Below are 16,747 nucleotides of genomic sequence, written 5' to 3'. Positions count from 1 at the left end.
GTTGGCAAACAAGTGCTAGCACCATGTTCCTAGTCTCCAGAACCATGTGCTAAATAGACTTCCATTCCTTAGAAAATGCCACATCAGGAACCTTATTGTCGTTACAGGAAGCAGAGTCAGGCATTCTTCAAGGCTCAACTTTGCAAGAATTGCAGAATGCTTTCATTCTCTGTTCTAACCACAACATCCTTTGATGGGCATTTCTAGGTTTGCGTTGTTTTATCTCTCTGTGCCTATCTCTGTCTCCTTGTTTTTACCTGAGATCTTCTATCTTTCCAAATCCATTCACCTGATCACTGATCTGATATCCCAGTTTATACCTAACCTTGAATTGTTCAATGCGTTCTTTGTTTTGTCCACATCCATACACTAAGGAAAACAGATGGTGCACTTCAGAGAAAAAGTTCTAGGGGAAGACTATATTTTTTATCTCCTGGGTACCACATGACCATCCATCTACCTACTGACCATATTTTTCATCTAGAGTACTCCTTCGTGAGTTACCTACTATTTCTAATACCAAGATCGCATCGACATCCTTCCAAATGCTTCCAGGCCCTGAAGTCACACCAGCTGTAGCAGAGACAAGCACAACTCTCTCTCTCTCTTCAAAGAAGGTCTGATACCCAAGTACAGGGCTATGATCAGCCAAGAGATTACAGTTGTCAACCCCACTTTCAGGGACCCTCTTTGGCCAGCTAGGGTCAAGCCCTTATCTATGAAAGCCCACGGAGAAAGGCACAGCTGTAAAGACTCATTCGTTCATCCTGGAATCACTAGTGGACACTACTCCCTACAGAGAGCATCATTGGCTTGGCCTCTCTCCAGTGTAATAATAGCATTTACAGATGTGGTCCACAAGGGAAGCGATAGGTCAAAACAACGCCCAAAATAGTCTACCTCTCTCTCATAAGGTTCATCGGAACACGTCAGGCAGATTCCTCATCCAAACTCAGGGAGAATCCAAGCTGGCTCCATTATATGGATAGTAAAGGGCAGACTTGGAATAGCCTTGCACTGTTCCAGAAGACTGAACGTGCTGGAATCCTGAGAGCAGCTGACATTTCAGGCTTCGCCCTGACATCTTCCCATTGTCCTATCTTCATCCACATGACACTGAAACAGAGTTGGAGTTGCTTCTTAGAGCAGCCGTAACAAAGTCAGCAACAGAAATGCACTCACTCACTCACCGCTCTGAAGGCTAGAGATCTCAAATCATGTCCTCTCTGAAGGCTCCCGGTAAGAATGCTTTCTTGCCTCTTCCTTAATTCCAGGGGTTGCCAGAAATCTGTGGTTCTTTGGCTTATACATAGTTGGACAATCATGTTGCAATAGGGCTGCCTAGCATGTCTTTCTCGTGATTTTCTTCTATCTCTGTGTATGTGTGTGTGTCTTCTGTCTGTATTTTCTATGTGTATGTATGTGGGGGGGGGGGGGGGGGGCTGGTCCCTTTATGGGGTTTTTTTTTTTTTTGTGTATTTTTGGGGGGGGGGGGGGAGGGTGCTTGCTCCTCTATGTGTGTTATCTCTTCTTTGTGTATTCTCCACATCAGAGCAACCAAGCATATTGCATTTAGGACTCATACTATTTCAGTGTGACCTCATGATCTTTAACTATTCCTCCAAGGTCCTATTTCCACACCAGGTCACATCCATGGATATCAGAAGTTAGAAAATTAATCACGTCTTTTTTTTTTTTTTTGCCTTTATAAGGAGGCTTGTTATTTTAATTAATTGTTTATAATTGTTAATTATTTACCTTAATAGTCTCAGAAAGAAGAACAGATTAGCTCAGTCCAACATGATTTGCAGTTGGCAAAATCTAGTGAAGCAAGTGTTCTGATTGCTAAGGATTTAATCTGGGTGCTTTTAATACTTAGCCATCTAACACTTTCAACATAATCCAGAACTATGCATCAGCCCCTCCTTTTCCCTTTACCACCACACCTACCGCCCTTCATTACGGAAATATCTTCATTAAATATGATTCCTAGAGGACAGGTTCCCTGGAGCATATAGCCATGAGGACAGTGCACAAAAAGAACACTGAAAAAAAAACTCTGTATGATAATTTACTAATCTAAGAAAACAAAACCTTCCAATATATTAAGAAATAAATCCAGTTACAAATGCACTAGTAGGTCTCTGGAGGCTCTGGCAGAGTAACTGAGAACAGCCAGTTATACAAGAGACACAAGCAGGAAGGGCGCACCTAGCCCAGCAAGGGCCTCAGAAGCCAAAAGTGTTCTCTCCACTGTAGGCCACATACAAGAATCCATCTTCATCTTTTTCCTTCTCATAAAGCTGTCCCATTATTAGGCTGGACTGTGGGACTGTCTTGTCCACAAACATGAAGATGGCCTTCTCGGAGGAAAGCTGGATATTTTTCCTGATGATCCACGTGAACTGAGCCACAGTGATGTCAGACGGGACCAAGTACTTCCTCTTGTCAATGTCAACAATCTGAGAGCCAAAGACTTTTTCCACGATCACCAGAACTCGGTTGGGGTACTTCGCTCTGATCTTCGCAGATTCCACGCATCTGTGTTCCAGCAAGTGGTCCTCCTTAAACAACAACGGAGGCAGTGGCGGCGGCAGCAGCAACAACTCAGTCACAGCTTTTTGAAGCACCTAATTTAACCCCCATCAAGAGTCCATTAGCCCAACCTGCAATTCTTTATTGAATACAATTCTTATTTTCTCTGTTTACTAACAGTATTGATAAAAGACCCTGAAACTACACACGTGTACACAGACAGACACACAAGATTGTGCACGCGCACACACATGCACACAAACACACACACACACAAGTTGGCCTCTCTATATAAGACTAACCAGTTTTGTTTAAAATGAAGAAGGAGCTGATTTTAGAATAATTCTCAACTGTGTTTGTCAATAGTCATAGTGCCATATCTTGAAATGGTATAGGCTGAACTTAGAACAATGACCATGAGGCTCTGTGTGTAGCCAAGTGTTAAAATGCATCTTTATAGTGGTGTGTGGATTTTCCAATAGTCACCATCTATGCTCACCTTTCTGGCTAGTCTGGTCAGGGGTGTGGTGTCCAGTTATAGAGTAAAGTTGACTGGCCTGTATGTGACCTCACCTTCTCTGTCATCTCAATGACTGAGTTATTTATTCATGGATTAAGTCCATCTTTCTTAAGGATGCATACAAGCGTGAGTCTCACGCTAAGAGGACTGTTGCTGTGAAACTTGTGACATTTCCTTCCATGGCTATTAATATTCATTACTATCAAGCGTTGTGCTCTGAAGCATTTCCCAGTGGTGAGTCAGATCACGTGGCCTCGGCCTGTTGGTTGACAGTGCAATCCAGCCATCACCTTGTACTTTGATAGAAGAATCTATTTGGGTAGGACATTCTATATGGTGTAATGACAGAATCAGTGCTTTTGTCATACTTCTAATGCAATCGTCATTACTTCTCTTAAATGCAAATATTTTTCAGGGCTTTATGATATCTTTGGGGGACTAAAGAAGCTAAAACAGTCTCATGTAGCCTAGTCTGATCTTAAACTTATATGTAGATGAGAATGACTGAATTTCTGATCCTCCTGCCTCCACCTCCCACATGTTACCATTCCTAGTTGATGCAGTTCTGGGGACCAGATCAATGGCTGTGTGCAGTGCTAGGATAGGAAAGCACTCTACCAAACGGACTAATGCTCAGATATATTATATCTTTTTATTCTAAAAGAACAGAGGATATATAAGATCACAAATATCAAAGAGAAGTTCTGAGCAAGATGGGCACACATGTAATCTTGACACTTGGGAAGCTGAGGCAGGAGGTTTACTATTTGGAAGCAACCTGAGCTACAGGCTGACTTGCATACAAGCCTGGGCTGGTATAGGGTGCTATCTCAAAGAGCCAGAATAATGGAAAGAAAGTGGAAAGTCTATTATTTTGACATTTATAATGGAACTTATAACAAGTTCTATAAAACGACAAGTGGAACTTGCTTCCATCTTTATGGTAACTATGGATATTGTTAATTGGCAACTTCAGATAGAACCCACAACTAGAAACCACTTGTGACTTGTGAGCTAATACTCCTGGAGGAAATACTCAACCCTGTCATTAATGATCCTTCCATCTCCTAGGGGTTTATTTTGGTTTGTTTTCTTTGTTTTGTTTTTTTGTTTCGTTTGCTTTTTGCTTTTCAAGACAAGGTTTCGCTGTGCAGCCCTGGCTGCCCTGGAACCCACTCTGTAGACCAGGCTGGCCTTGAATTCACAGAGATCTGTCTGCCTCTACCTCAAGGAGTAAGTCACGGCTGCCCAGCTTCTCTCCAAGGTTTTTATCCCATTGATTTATCTCTGAAACAGACTGCTTATGAGTACAATAGTGAGACAGACATGATGATCTATATCGTGAGTACACTAAATGAAGTAGGGCTGTTTGTTCGCTTGCTTGTTTTGACTTAAGTTCAGATACAAAGAAACAAAATCAGCACCTGGCAGGTAGGAAACCCTCTAGATGAGGTCTCAGAATGAAAAAGTGTTTCATTCTGTCTCTATGCATATAGGCTGCACTAAGACCATTGTATAGTATGCAAAAGTCTCTCAATTCTACCTTGAAGTATAATGCATATCTGGACATTATTAAATGTATTCATACTTAACATTGGATAATAATGTCCTTCAAGAACATTCATTCATATACGTTTGCCTAAGTAAAGAAAATATAGGACCTGTCTATTATTGGAGGGATCTAGTTTTTACTATTAAAAAAAAAATGTATTCAACTAACTATTGACTATTGACCACAAGGCCATAAACTAACCCATAGTTTAGCATCATGGTAGATGCCTGGTTTAAACTTTAAGTAAAGTTTTTCACAATTTCCTCTCTTTAGCTACTTTATGCCTACTTACCTTACTTACTCCAGAAGGATTTAAGACATCTTCATACCCACATACCCTCCACCCTGTATGTTACCTTGAGTTGGATTATCCATGCTTTAAATGCTGTGAAGACATTTTCCAACTTCATGAGGAGATTTCAGACATGTGTGTGCTTTTGGTTTGGGCTTTGTAGAGGGGTAAGATCTGTGGAGACTGGGGTGTGTAATACTTAAGAACAAATAAGTGAACCTCCCAGTATTTCAGGATCTGCTTTAGCTCATGTGGCTATCTCCTCCTGCCAGGCATGCATCTACCTACTGCTATTGGGTAACAAAGCACCAAGCAGCCAGCCTGAGGTTATTCAATACAACACCACCTTCATACAAAATGAAGATATAAAAGCTAACCCCACCCATGGAGTTCTCTCTCTCTCTCTCTCTCTCTCTCTCTCTCTCTCTCTCTTAAATTTTGTACATGCCCAAAAGTATCAGAAAGTCTGTAGCACAGTGAATAACATATTTTCTATGTAGAGGAGTCTTTCCTCACTGGTGCATGGGTTTGGGGAGAGATTAGATTCTCCCAATATGAAATCACCCAAAATTAAGTGACCCAAAACAGCACTGTGAGAACTGCAGGCACTTCTACAAAATGTGTAACATAGGAGAATTCTGGGCTGGACTAGGTTTTAGACAATATCAGAAGTTACCAGATGGTGCCTGGGATACAGTACAGTGGTCAAGAGCTTGCCCAGCATCCACAAGGTTCACCCCTCAGCACAGAAAATGATAATGAGGGAAAGGAGAGAGAAGAGGAGGAAGGGAAAGAAAATAACCTTATCACACCCAATGAAATCTGGCTCGCTTATCCAATTATCAAGCAGAAATTTAACAGCACTTCGGCATTAGACTGAGTCTCTTACATTTACCTTGTAGTAGCACAAAGCATAACCAGGCAGAGCTACCCTGTACCACCTGACTTCTTCCGCATTAGAATGACTCTTGTCTAGCTGTTCTCTTCCTGATCCATCTCTTCCTCCTGCCTGAGCTCTGAGGTGGGGAGAGTTATGTCCCAAAGTTCAGAAAAGGTTCACACAAAGATACTTAAAAAAAAAAAAAATGGAAGACCAACATGTGTCCACATCTTGGGGTGCAATTATAATAAAAAAAATTTGCTAAATGTTCATTGGGCAATCATAACAGTGGACATATGCAATCCTAGACTAAGAAAGCTGAGGCAGGAGGATTGGTATAAACTCAAGTCTAATTATTAGGTACTGTTCTTTAGTTAGTTTCTGACAAAACTAACTAAACCAACCCTTCTGAGGTGTTCAAATGTTCCCTCTGAAGGAAAGACAACTAAAAACTATTGGCTGTTCTAAATACTGAAGACCTAATATCATGGAAGATGCAGCAAGTGAAGATGGGTGCTTTAGAAAGGAGAGGTCAGGACATGGGCACTCAAAGATGACCCCCTGATCCATGGCTGGATGCTGTTGAAAATATGGATCAGAAACCTGGAGCTCAATATAAAATAGTCTATATTGATCTTGGAACCACATAAGCTTAGGTAAAGCATGAACTTAGCTTCTGGCAAAAGAGCACAAAGCAAGAATGGAGCCAAAAACACATCTTAGAATAATAAAACGCTGGTGCTGACACTAGCACAGTCAGGGAAGCAAGAAGATGACAGCTGTTGCAAGTCTCAACACAGAAGCCATTTAAAGAAGAGAGTCACCATTGCATACACTAGCAAGATTTTGCTGAAAGGACCCAAATATAGCTGTCTCTAGTGAGACGATGCCGGGGCCTAGCAAACACAGGAGTGGATGTTCACAGTCAGCTATTGGATGTATCACAGGGCTCCCAATGGAGAAGCTAGAGAAAGTACCCAAGGAGCTAAAGGGATTTGCAACCCTATAGGTGCAACAACATTATGAACTAACCAGTACCCCGGAGCTCTTGACTCTAGCTGCATATGTATCAAAAGATGGCCTAGTCGGCCATCACTGGAAAGAGAGGCCCATTGGACACACAAACTTTATATGTCTCAGTACAGGGGAACGCCAGGGCCAAAAAGTGGGAATGGGTGGGTAGGGGAGTGGGGGGGAGGGTATGGGGGACTTTTGGGATAGCATTGGAAATGTAATTGAGGAAAATACGTAATAAAAAAAATATTTTAAAAAAATCTTTCCAGGGGCTGGTGAGATGGCTCAGTGGGTAAGAGCACCTGACTGCTCTTCCGAAGGTCCAGAGTTCAAATCCCAGCAACCACATGGTGGCTCACAACCATCCGTAACAAGATCTGGCACCCTCTTCTGGAGTGTCTGAAGTCAGCTACAGTGTACTTACATATAATAAATAAATAAATCTTTAAAAAAAAAAAAATCTTTCCAAAAGAAGAAGAAGAAGAAGAACAAGAACAAGAACAAGAACAAGAAGAACAAGAACAAGAAGAACAAGAAGAAGAAGAGAGTCAGCAGTGTAGACGGCTACAGACACGGAGCAGCAGAGTCTGAGGGAACAGAGTCAGGGGCAGGCTGTGGGCCAAGGGAGGATGGTTGCATGAAGTCAGTCACATGGGGAAATTAGAAGCCAGATTATACTTCACTGACAGGTAGAGGTAAGTCAAACAGCTGAAGGTTTTCTTCTGAGCTCTGGTCTCTATAGTTTTTTAAACCCGTGAGACTTACTTCAGAGAGTTTACTGCACTTGCCATAAAGAGGCCTCATAAGTGAGTATTTCAACTGTACTTATGATGGGCTAAAAAGATGGCTTAGAAGTTAAGAGCATACACTGCTCTTCCAGAGGACCCGAATTCAGTTCCCAGCACACATATTAGTGGCTCACAACTGCCTGTAATTCCAGTTTGAGAGGATCACATACCTCTGGCTTCTGAGAGCACCTGAACTCACAGGTACACAGGCACACACAATAGACACATGATTTTTAAAATATTAAATAAACCTTAAAATCAAATATATTTATGTGGCTAGTGTATAAATACCAACACAGCAGGTAAAATAAATCAGTATGATAGAAAGTCAGGCACATTAGAAAGCCTTAAATAGGGTTAACACAGGCACATAACAAAATAAGGTAGAGGCCGTTGAAAAGTCACGTCACCTTTGTAACCATTGTTATATGCTTATGCCCACTGTACCCTGTAGGAACATGCTGTGTTAAGAACCTCTGAGAAATTAATGACTGACTCTGACCTTTCTCCTTATCCATAGATTAGAAGTGTAATAGACTACCATGTCATTCTAACACGAGCTCAATAAGCATATAATAAAATGAAAACAGATAGTCTGTGAACTCTCAGATGAACCCTGTCGTGTTGCCCTCAACTTAGAAATCTGCTTTTAGAAGGAAGAAAGGTGGCAGTTGGGATCCAGTGGATAAAGTGTTTACAAAGAAACAAACACAGTAGAGGGCTGGAGAGACAGCCGTGCAGTTAAAAGGGTTTATTGTTCTCCCGGAGGGCCTGAGCTTGGTTTCTGGCACTCATGAGGGTTCCCAAGGCCAGCTCCAGACATCCGATGCCCTCTCCTGGCCTCAGTGGCCATTGTACACACATGCACATACCCACACAGAGACATACACATATACGCGCAGTTTTTAAAAACAGGATAAATTTGTAATCTAAATACAACATATTGGGCTAAAAATGTAAGCCAGTGGTTAGGTTGATCAAATTAAAATCCATCCGTTCATCCGTGTTTTTCCTATCAAAAAGGCTTCCTTTGCTCCTTCCTTTGCCCCGGTCACGGAGCAGATTACAAGAGAGAAAGGCTCATCCAAATAGAACACACCTTTAGCCTTGGAGCTGCTGCACCTCCTAGGCTTCTATAATTGCACTATCACTTTATTTCACATACTAATCTTATGAAGTTGGTATAAAGGCAAAGGAAGCCTTGTGGGTTTTGAATTTTATAGTCACACTTTGAGACATAGTCTGGTGCTAATGACTACAATGGAGAATCTTCTATTGGCCATTTCTGGGCAAGAAGACAGACTGAATAAAAAGAAATGAACACACATATACTCTGAAAAGGTATGATGGATTCGAGCACACATATCCATGAGCACACACTGCACAAAACACACTGAGGAGTTTTACATAAGCAATTGGTCCCTGTCCTTGGGATGCTTCCAGTCTGGCAAGCAAGACAGAAGACAGACAGTAAATAAACAAATGAGACAGTAATGGAAGTTAGTGTGCAGCATTTTTTAAATTATTACAGAAAATAAATCAAGAGCAGGAAAATACAGATTACAGTAGCATCGTCAAGATAGGATTAATTTGGGGTGGGTGTTATATGGAGCTAATGAAATCCCAAAGCTATCTGGAGAAAGCCATCCAGTCATGAAGAATAAGCAGAACTGGCTCTTATGCATAGGAACAGCAAGTAGAGGGTGGGGTGATGGCAGAGAGCAGCAGGAGATCAGGAAGGAAGGCAGGATGGAGCATGAGATAAGAGGATCTGGGGAAGTTTTGAGCAAAGGAGTAGCAAGATCTACGTTATCACTTTCAAGTATTATCTTGCAACTATAGGGGGGAGGGGTTGTAACTCAGACCCACATGGTAGAAACAATTCTAAAAATACTTTTAAAGTAAGTTTGGTTGGCTAAGGGTAAGGTGACAGGGTGAGGGAGAAAGGATGTCACCAAGGATCAGGGTTTGACTTTACCCTTCAGAAGAGGGAAACTGCCTTTGAAGGAAATAGGTAAGGGTACAGAAATGGGTTTGGAGGGAAGGGGAGCCATCACTCGTTTTGAAATCTGTGATATCTGAGATGTCACTGATTGCCACCTGGAGATTTCAGCTAAGCTCTAGAGTCTGACTGGCAGAAGAAGCTGATGGAGGATCACAGGAGAGGTGAGGGGCAAGCTTGCCCTGGCCTGTGCTAGAGGACCTAGTGAGAGCTCCCTGCCACTGACGACACTGAATTCGAGATCTTTTCCATAAAAGCTTTCAAAATGAACTTCCCTCAAGTCCTCAGGCTAGAATTTGTCTCATCATTAATCATAGGGCATATGTTAAATACGATATATTGTGCTGCTTACAAAGGAAAAATTTCAAAAGATAAGGGAAACAAAAGAGCCCTGAGAGGAGAAAGATCAAGGCCCCTTGATTTTATCTTTTACTTTGTCTTCATTCCGGCAGGTCGAGGACAGTCACCTATACCCTTGCCACCCAAAGCTCTCAGCCTCGTGCTTATCATCACAACCCACTAGCCAAGGCCTTCACCAAAAAATCCAGGAGTTCGGCAGAATATAGTGGCAAGCGCTTGGAATCCCAGCACTGGATAACTTGTGGCAAGAGGGTTTCAAGTTTGAGGCTTTGAAGGGAGAACCTGTCCCAAATTAAATAGAGGAATAATCCTGCTCCTGGCTAAGGCAAAATACCACATTCCAAGACAAGAGACATGTGAGTCTGATAATCAGCAAGGATGAATGCCATAGATAATATTCAGTATGACGGAGGCTCTGCCCTTTTTCTTTGCACTCTCCCAAGCCCTACTCTCTTGTAATAAACCTGAAAAACAGACCTTGTGACATTGGCTGCTCTATTCTTTCCCCATATGTCTGCTCATGTGATCATACCGGTATCCTTGGTTACCTCTGCAATATTCAAGTGACTCTCAAATAGAACACAATCAGCCAGTGAGAGGGCACAGCTACAAGTAGTCACTGCTCCATATGATGCCTTCTCTAAGGATAAGAGGCAGACTGAGACTCTCAGGGGGGAAAAATATCCCATTTATTCAACATTTATCAACCATTTTCTAGGTTTGGGAAACTAGGCCTTAAGGAGAAGATTCAAAGAAATGGCATATCTGTGTCCTTTCTCAAGTCCCATACCTTTTCTCGGGTCGTAAATTTTTACCTTGACCAAACAAGTTTCCAGGAAGAACAACCACACAGGTCACTCTTTCTGCTCTGAAGCTGTGGGTCTCACCTGGAGATGATATTGCCCCATCACTCAGGGGACTATTGGGCAAAATCTGGAGACACATTTGGTTTTCCCAATTGGAGGAAGTTTCATGGAGATTGAGGATGCTCCTAGCACACAGTAGGTAGTCAGGGATGTTACAATTCATCCTACATTGTACAGGACAGTCCTTGCACCTACTATAAAGAAATGCTCAGTGCAAACTGGCAGTAGTTTCTTACCTTGAGACCCTCATTCTAAAATGTCTTCATTTTATCCATTTTATCTTTCCAGAATATACAACTTCATTTGCCTCCTTCATCCTAGCCTAGGGCACAGTTCATGCCTCTCGTTCATTAAGACATGGGAAGTGGGAGAGAAAGGAACCGTGTCTCCTTTCATAGCTTGCTGGTAGCCAGCTGGTGGTCTTCCCAGGATCCCTTTCTCTTGCCAATCAAGCCCCCCCCCACCAAAACAAACAAACAAACAAAAAACAAAAAACAAACAAACAAACAAAAAAAACCTCCTTCAAAGGAAGCAAGAGTCTGAGCCAATAACTGCACAGCAAACATTCATCTTTCCCAGAGTTCCTTGACATTCCTTCCACATGCTAGTTTCAGTCCTGTTTTCTCCCTCCACCCTTATATTCTCTTTGACGCACTGTAATTTCTTCCTCACCCTGATTTTACCTAACTGAATTCACCTGCTTCTGCCAAGATCTAGTTCAAATGTTGGTTAATCTGCTCACTCTAGCTCTTCCGTGTTGTGGTGATGAGCCGCCGTGCTGCCCCACCCCCACCAAAGCACACTCCCATGTGTGGTCATTCTGTTCCCCCACGGTCAGTAACTAGGAGCTATGACTTCACATGATCCCCAGCTAAACCACGTGCTCCTACAGGTACAATTTGTTTAGGGGAGAAGAGCTCGTGCATTCACCTACGAGTGTTTCCATGGAGAAGGGAACACGTGTGATGGAGTCATGTGACAGCCTTGGGTATCATTCATCTGGAGACAGAACTCTGTCACATAGTCCATGTCCCTAAGTTCCCAGGGATCCCTGCTTTCCACCTCATTATCACCGAGGATAAGAGGAGGACATCCCACGCCCGACTCAGGCCCTCACACATGGGAAGCTAGCACCTTGCCAACTGAACTGTCTCCACCTGCTACCAATTTCTAATTAGAAAACAATCATTTATTTTCAATCGTACTTGACTGAGAAGTACTAAGTCACATAGCCCAAATGACTTCAGGAAAATGAGATGACATCTTAGACGAAATAGTGTTGGAGATATGTTTAAATAGAGGAACTTTAAGAAAGAAACAGCAAAAGCAATTTCACATGTCAAGTTCTGAAAGAATCCTTTGGGTTTAAGATTGGAAGAAAAAAGGAGCATCCCTCCCTCCAGGTAAAGACATGTGAGTGAAGTCTTATTTCCAATACCAGCAAGACTGTGGATCCTTTTAAACGGAGTAGGTGGAAGCCTTGTAAGATGGATCAACAGCAAAGATGCTTGCTGCTAAGCCAGAGGAAAACCTGAGTTCAATACCCATGACCCACATGATGATGAAAGGAGAGAATCCTCTCTGACTTCCACATGAGTGCAGTGGCAAGTACACACACACACACACACACACACACACACACACACACGATGTAATTAAAAGAAACAAAAGCAGCCGGGCGTGGTGGCGCACGCCTTTAATCCCAGCACTTGGGAGGCAGAGGCAGGCGGATTTCTGAGTTCGAGGCCAGCCTGGTCTACAGAGTGAGTTCCAGGACAGCCAGGACTACACAGAGAAACCCTGTCTCGAAAAACCAAAAAAAAAAAAAAGAAACAAAAGCACATTTAAAAAAAATAATAAAGAGTAGGTTATGAGAATGAATAATGGGTGTTTCTGTAAATGGGAAGCAGTCAGCTCTGACATTAACAAAAGTGATGAGTCACCTTTGCTCAGCATCAGAAAGAAGCCGGAGGAGCATTCAGACATTTTCTACCTAGGTAAGAACAACAGCTCTTTGGCTTGACTGTGTCCACGGAGAACATCAAAGTGTTCAGCACCCTTAACTTCTCACTGAAAATGCAAGCTAAATCCAAGCAGGTGCCCTTAGTTGCCTGTCATTATGACATAACACTTAGGGGAGCAGGGATAGAAAAGGTGACTTCAGACACAAGCTATCCTAATAGTCAAATGTCACTCAACTAGAATTCTACATCAGCTAATTCCTTCCTGTTTGAGTTTGACAAGTCATGGGCTTTGGTCATGCCAAGGTCTTGTTGTTTCACCGAAACCCATCAAGGGTTAAATGGGATGTCTGTGAAGAACATAACAACAGACACGGGGTGTGTGAATGGTGCCCAGAAAATGAGAGGAGAGCAGCCACTCCCCTCATGTACACTTACTCTGCCTTTCAACGTGCATGCCTTTCCTGTCTTTGGATAGCATGTTCTCGGGTTCTCCAGAAACCCACTTCCTTTGAGCTTGCTCCATGCCCTTTCCCATCTCACGGTCACCTTGGCTTCCCTTCCCTGGTTCATCTCGTCTCATCTTGGGAGAGAGGATGCGTTTAAAATGACGTGAAGCGACCTGTCTGCAAACACTGAGGTTCCCAGCAAAATGGGAACGGTTGCAAGTGCTCATATGTGTGGACCACATCTCTTGAGAGTTCCAAAGCAGGAAATGGGATCCTGCCAGCAGGGTCACACAGTCATATAAAGTGAAGCATGCACTATAAACCACCAGTTCAGCCACGTCGGGTTTGGTTATAACCACAGCAAAACTGGAGCCCACTCACACTCACTCACAGTGACCTTTACACCCATCTGGGTTGGTTAGTAACTTATTTTAACAGATTGTCTATACAAGATGGGGTTTTATGACTGGTATCAGTCCAAAGGTGGAGGAAATGTGGTTAGCTGTATTTTCTAGTGCATGTAATTCCCTTGAACTGCAACAGCAGATGGGCTCCTGGAGAGAGGCTTCTCCTTGTTTTCTTTTTTGAATAGAGAAAATAGGCAACAAGCAAAAAGCATAAAATGAACGTAACTGTCGTTCCCAGTCGGGAACGTACTCTCTTAAGAGAATTCATTCATCATCACACAAAATAATGATTTCCACAAAACAATTTTCTTTCCCCCAAGCCTATTCTCTGGTGTTTATGGGGCAGCAGGATGAGCCTGTCTGTAGATAAAAACCGTAAGATGCGGAAACAGAACACAGGATGTTGGTTGCCACCAAGTCAGCATGAAGAAATGAGAAGCGAGACTCTGTTATATAAACTAAAAATCATCCTGGGAGCCTAGAAATGATGACTCTTTCCTTGCTGACCATGCCATACTCTTTGAGAAGATTGAAAGACATTACATTTGCTATAGGTATGTGGCATGTACATTTCAAAAATCAAAAATGGATTCCCACAGGCCTGAGAGGTCCAAGGGGGAAAGAGACACATTAGACTGTTTGTCCTCTGGGTAGAAGCTCTCAAAAACAAAGAGCTGTAATGAGCCCTCTGCTACGTGCTGGGAAAGAACAAACTAAGAGCTAGAAGGTTCTTTGCAGGGAGAGGGCAGGTGTGAAGTCAGCCCTGTGAATGTCTGGTTTGGTTTTTTATTTGCATGCATCTGGTTCCTCTTCGTTTCCCCTGAAGTGGAAGTTACCAAAGTATCACAAGAATGCTGGCCTCACAATGTTCTATGGGCCCAGAACAAGGAAATCAGCAGATGAGAACACAGCTACCTGTTCTTGGAAATTTCATAGCACAAGGAAAAGAAAGAGAAAACAGGGAGATCAGATAAACCCCTCCAATTAAGTAGACATGCTGTATAATGTTTAGCCAAATTAAATCTCTTAACATTGACGTTTACCCATCATTAAGCCTTGTGTAATTACACCAGGGGAAAACACCTTCCATTGGCAGGCGCAGATGTGGGCTTGAGGACAGTCAGTTACCTTTTCCTACAGCAGGTTTGTCTCACACCAGTGCTGTGGCTTAAATAAGTAAGCTCTTCAAAGACCACAGATCAAGGACAAGTCAGACCTCCATCCTGATAGAGAATAAAAGGGACTGAGGCACACACCTTTAATCCCAGCAGGTGAATCTGCCAGTTTGAGGCTAGCCTCATCTACCTAGAAAATTCCAGGCCAACCAGAGCCACATAATGAGACCTTGTCTCAAAAAAAAAAAAAAAAAAAAAGGGGGGGGGGGGATGAAGAAGGGGCAAGGGACAGAGGGAAAGAACAAAGGAGAAAATCTGAACAAAATTGGTCTCAAAGGCTGGGGAGTCATCTATAATGGAGCAATGGAGTAGGTGACTCCAAGATGGTACTGGGAAACCCAGCCACTGCCTCCCTCTCCCCTTGTGTTTTTTGTTTGTTTGTTTGGGTGGTTGGTTGGTTAGTTGGTTGGTTTTTGACAAAGATGTGCCTTTTTTGTCTATAAAGATGATGCTCTTGACTGAGGTCTCCAGAGCTTCCAGGTGAGAGACACATGCAAATGGTTTCTTTGTGGTCAGCTCTCCACCAGGAAAGCAACCCAAGTGTCCACATGAAAATGAGACAGTCCGGGCCTCCCACTTTGCTTGAACAATTTCCATATCCATATCCAGTAGGACAGGTTTTCCTGGGACAGGCCTACAACCACCAGCGCATGTCTCACCATGTAGAGACTCAACAGCAGGCATGGTGACCTGCACTCCTCATGACAGAGCTGGGCACACAATGCACACCCACGTGAAAGAGGAAGGGAAGCCAAAGTGGGCAAAACTTTCCACCCCTGTGCCTCCAAAGTACCAAGAAAGAGGGGGAGGGTGCGGGGGGAGGGTGGCGTGGGGAGGGCAGCTCCCTCTTCAGAGGCAAGCCCAGACCTTTCCCTTTGTGGTTTTGTTTTGTACATTGAAGCAGGAATCCCAACAGAAGGTGGGGTGAGAGACATCACCCTGAAGCTTCTGGGTATAAAACTAACCACCTCTGGAGACAGTAACTGTGCACTTTCTCTGCTTGGCTCTTCCTGAAGGCTGCTTCCTTTAGGAGCAAATAAGGCAAAGGTACCTCCTCTGTTTCTTACCGGCATGGAAACTTTCTCTTCTCTCACTGGCTGCGGAACCCAGCCGGTCAGTTGTAGGGCACATCCACTGTCCATTTCTGTGGATCATTTTCCAGGTCTTCGCTGGCCCATCAGTACATGGGGAAGGCAGTTCTTGCTAGCATAGTGACTTTTGCTACAGATTTAGAATGGAGACGTTTCCAACTGCTTCAGCTGCTCAGTCGCTGGTAGCCATTACCCAGCATGTCCACCAACGTCTTAGTGTCTCAGTGTCATCCCAAAATACACTGCAACCATCCTCGCAGATCTCTGTAAGAGTTGAATAAGCTAACAACACTTCTACCACTTACACAGCAGGGCAGAAAGATGAACAAGGAAGGCTATCATCCAAGGAGCCCACAGTCCACTCTTAGTGACAGAATGTAAACAAACAATCATACAATAAGTCTGAATTCCTGCCTTAATTTTTCTAAATTCCATACATTAAATGTTCCAGGATGGTTATGGGAGTGCAAGCCTGTAATTCCAGCACCTGGGAGGTGAAAGCAGGGGGATGAGGAGATAGAGAGCAGCCTCTGCCACATATTGAGTTTAAGGCCAGCCTGGACTACAGGAGACCCTGCTTTGAAAACAACGGTGTTTTGGACTGCAGATGTAGCTCGGTATCTAACTTAAAAAAGAACCCAGATTTGATTTTCTCATCTTCACTAAAACATGGTAACACTCCATGTCTGTAACCCCAGCACTCAGGAGGTAAGGGAATCAAGAGTTCAAAGTCATCCTTGTCTACGTGATGAGTTCGAGACCAGCCTGGGCTACAGGACACCCTGCCTAAGAAAGAAAGAAAAAGAAAAAAGAAAGGAAGGGAAAGGAAGGGAAGGGGAGGGGAGGGGAGGGGAG

The 16,747-nt window shown here is 43.2% G+C and overlaps 1 pseudogene; it reads right to left on the bottom strand.

The window, feature by feature from the left end:
• Window positions 1-2,228: 2,228 nt before the first annotated feature.
• LOC110309000 lies at window positions 2,229-15,943 on the bottom strand (annotated as a pseudogene).
• Between the last annotated feature and the right edge of the window lie 804 nt (window positions 15,944-16,747).

This window comes from Mus caroli, chromosome 14 (genome assembly GCF_900094665.2).
Source record: "Mus caroli chromosome 14, CAROLI_EIJ_v1.1, whole genome shotgun sequence".
In the NCBI taxonomy this organism is placed as follows: domain Eukaryota; kingdom Metazoa; phylum Chordata; class Mammalia; order Rodentia; family Muridae; genus Mus; species Mus caroli.
The sequence above is the reverse complement of the archived record's forward strand: the minus strand, read 5'-3'. Positions and strand labels throughout refer to the sequence as shown.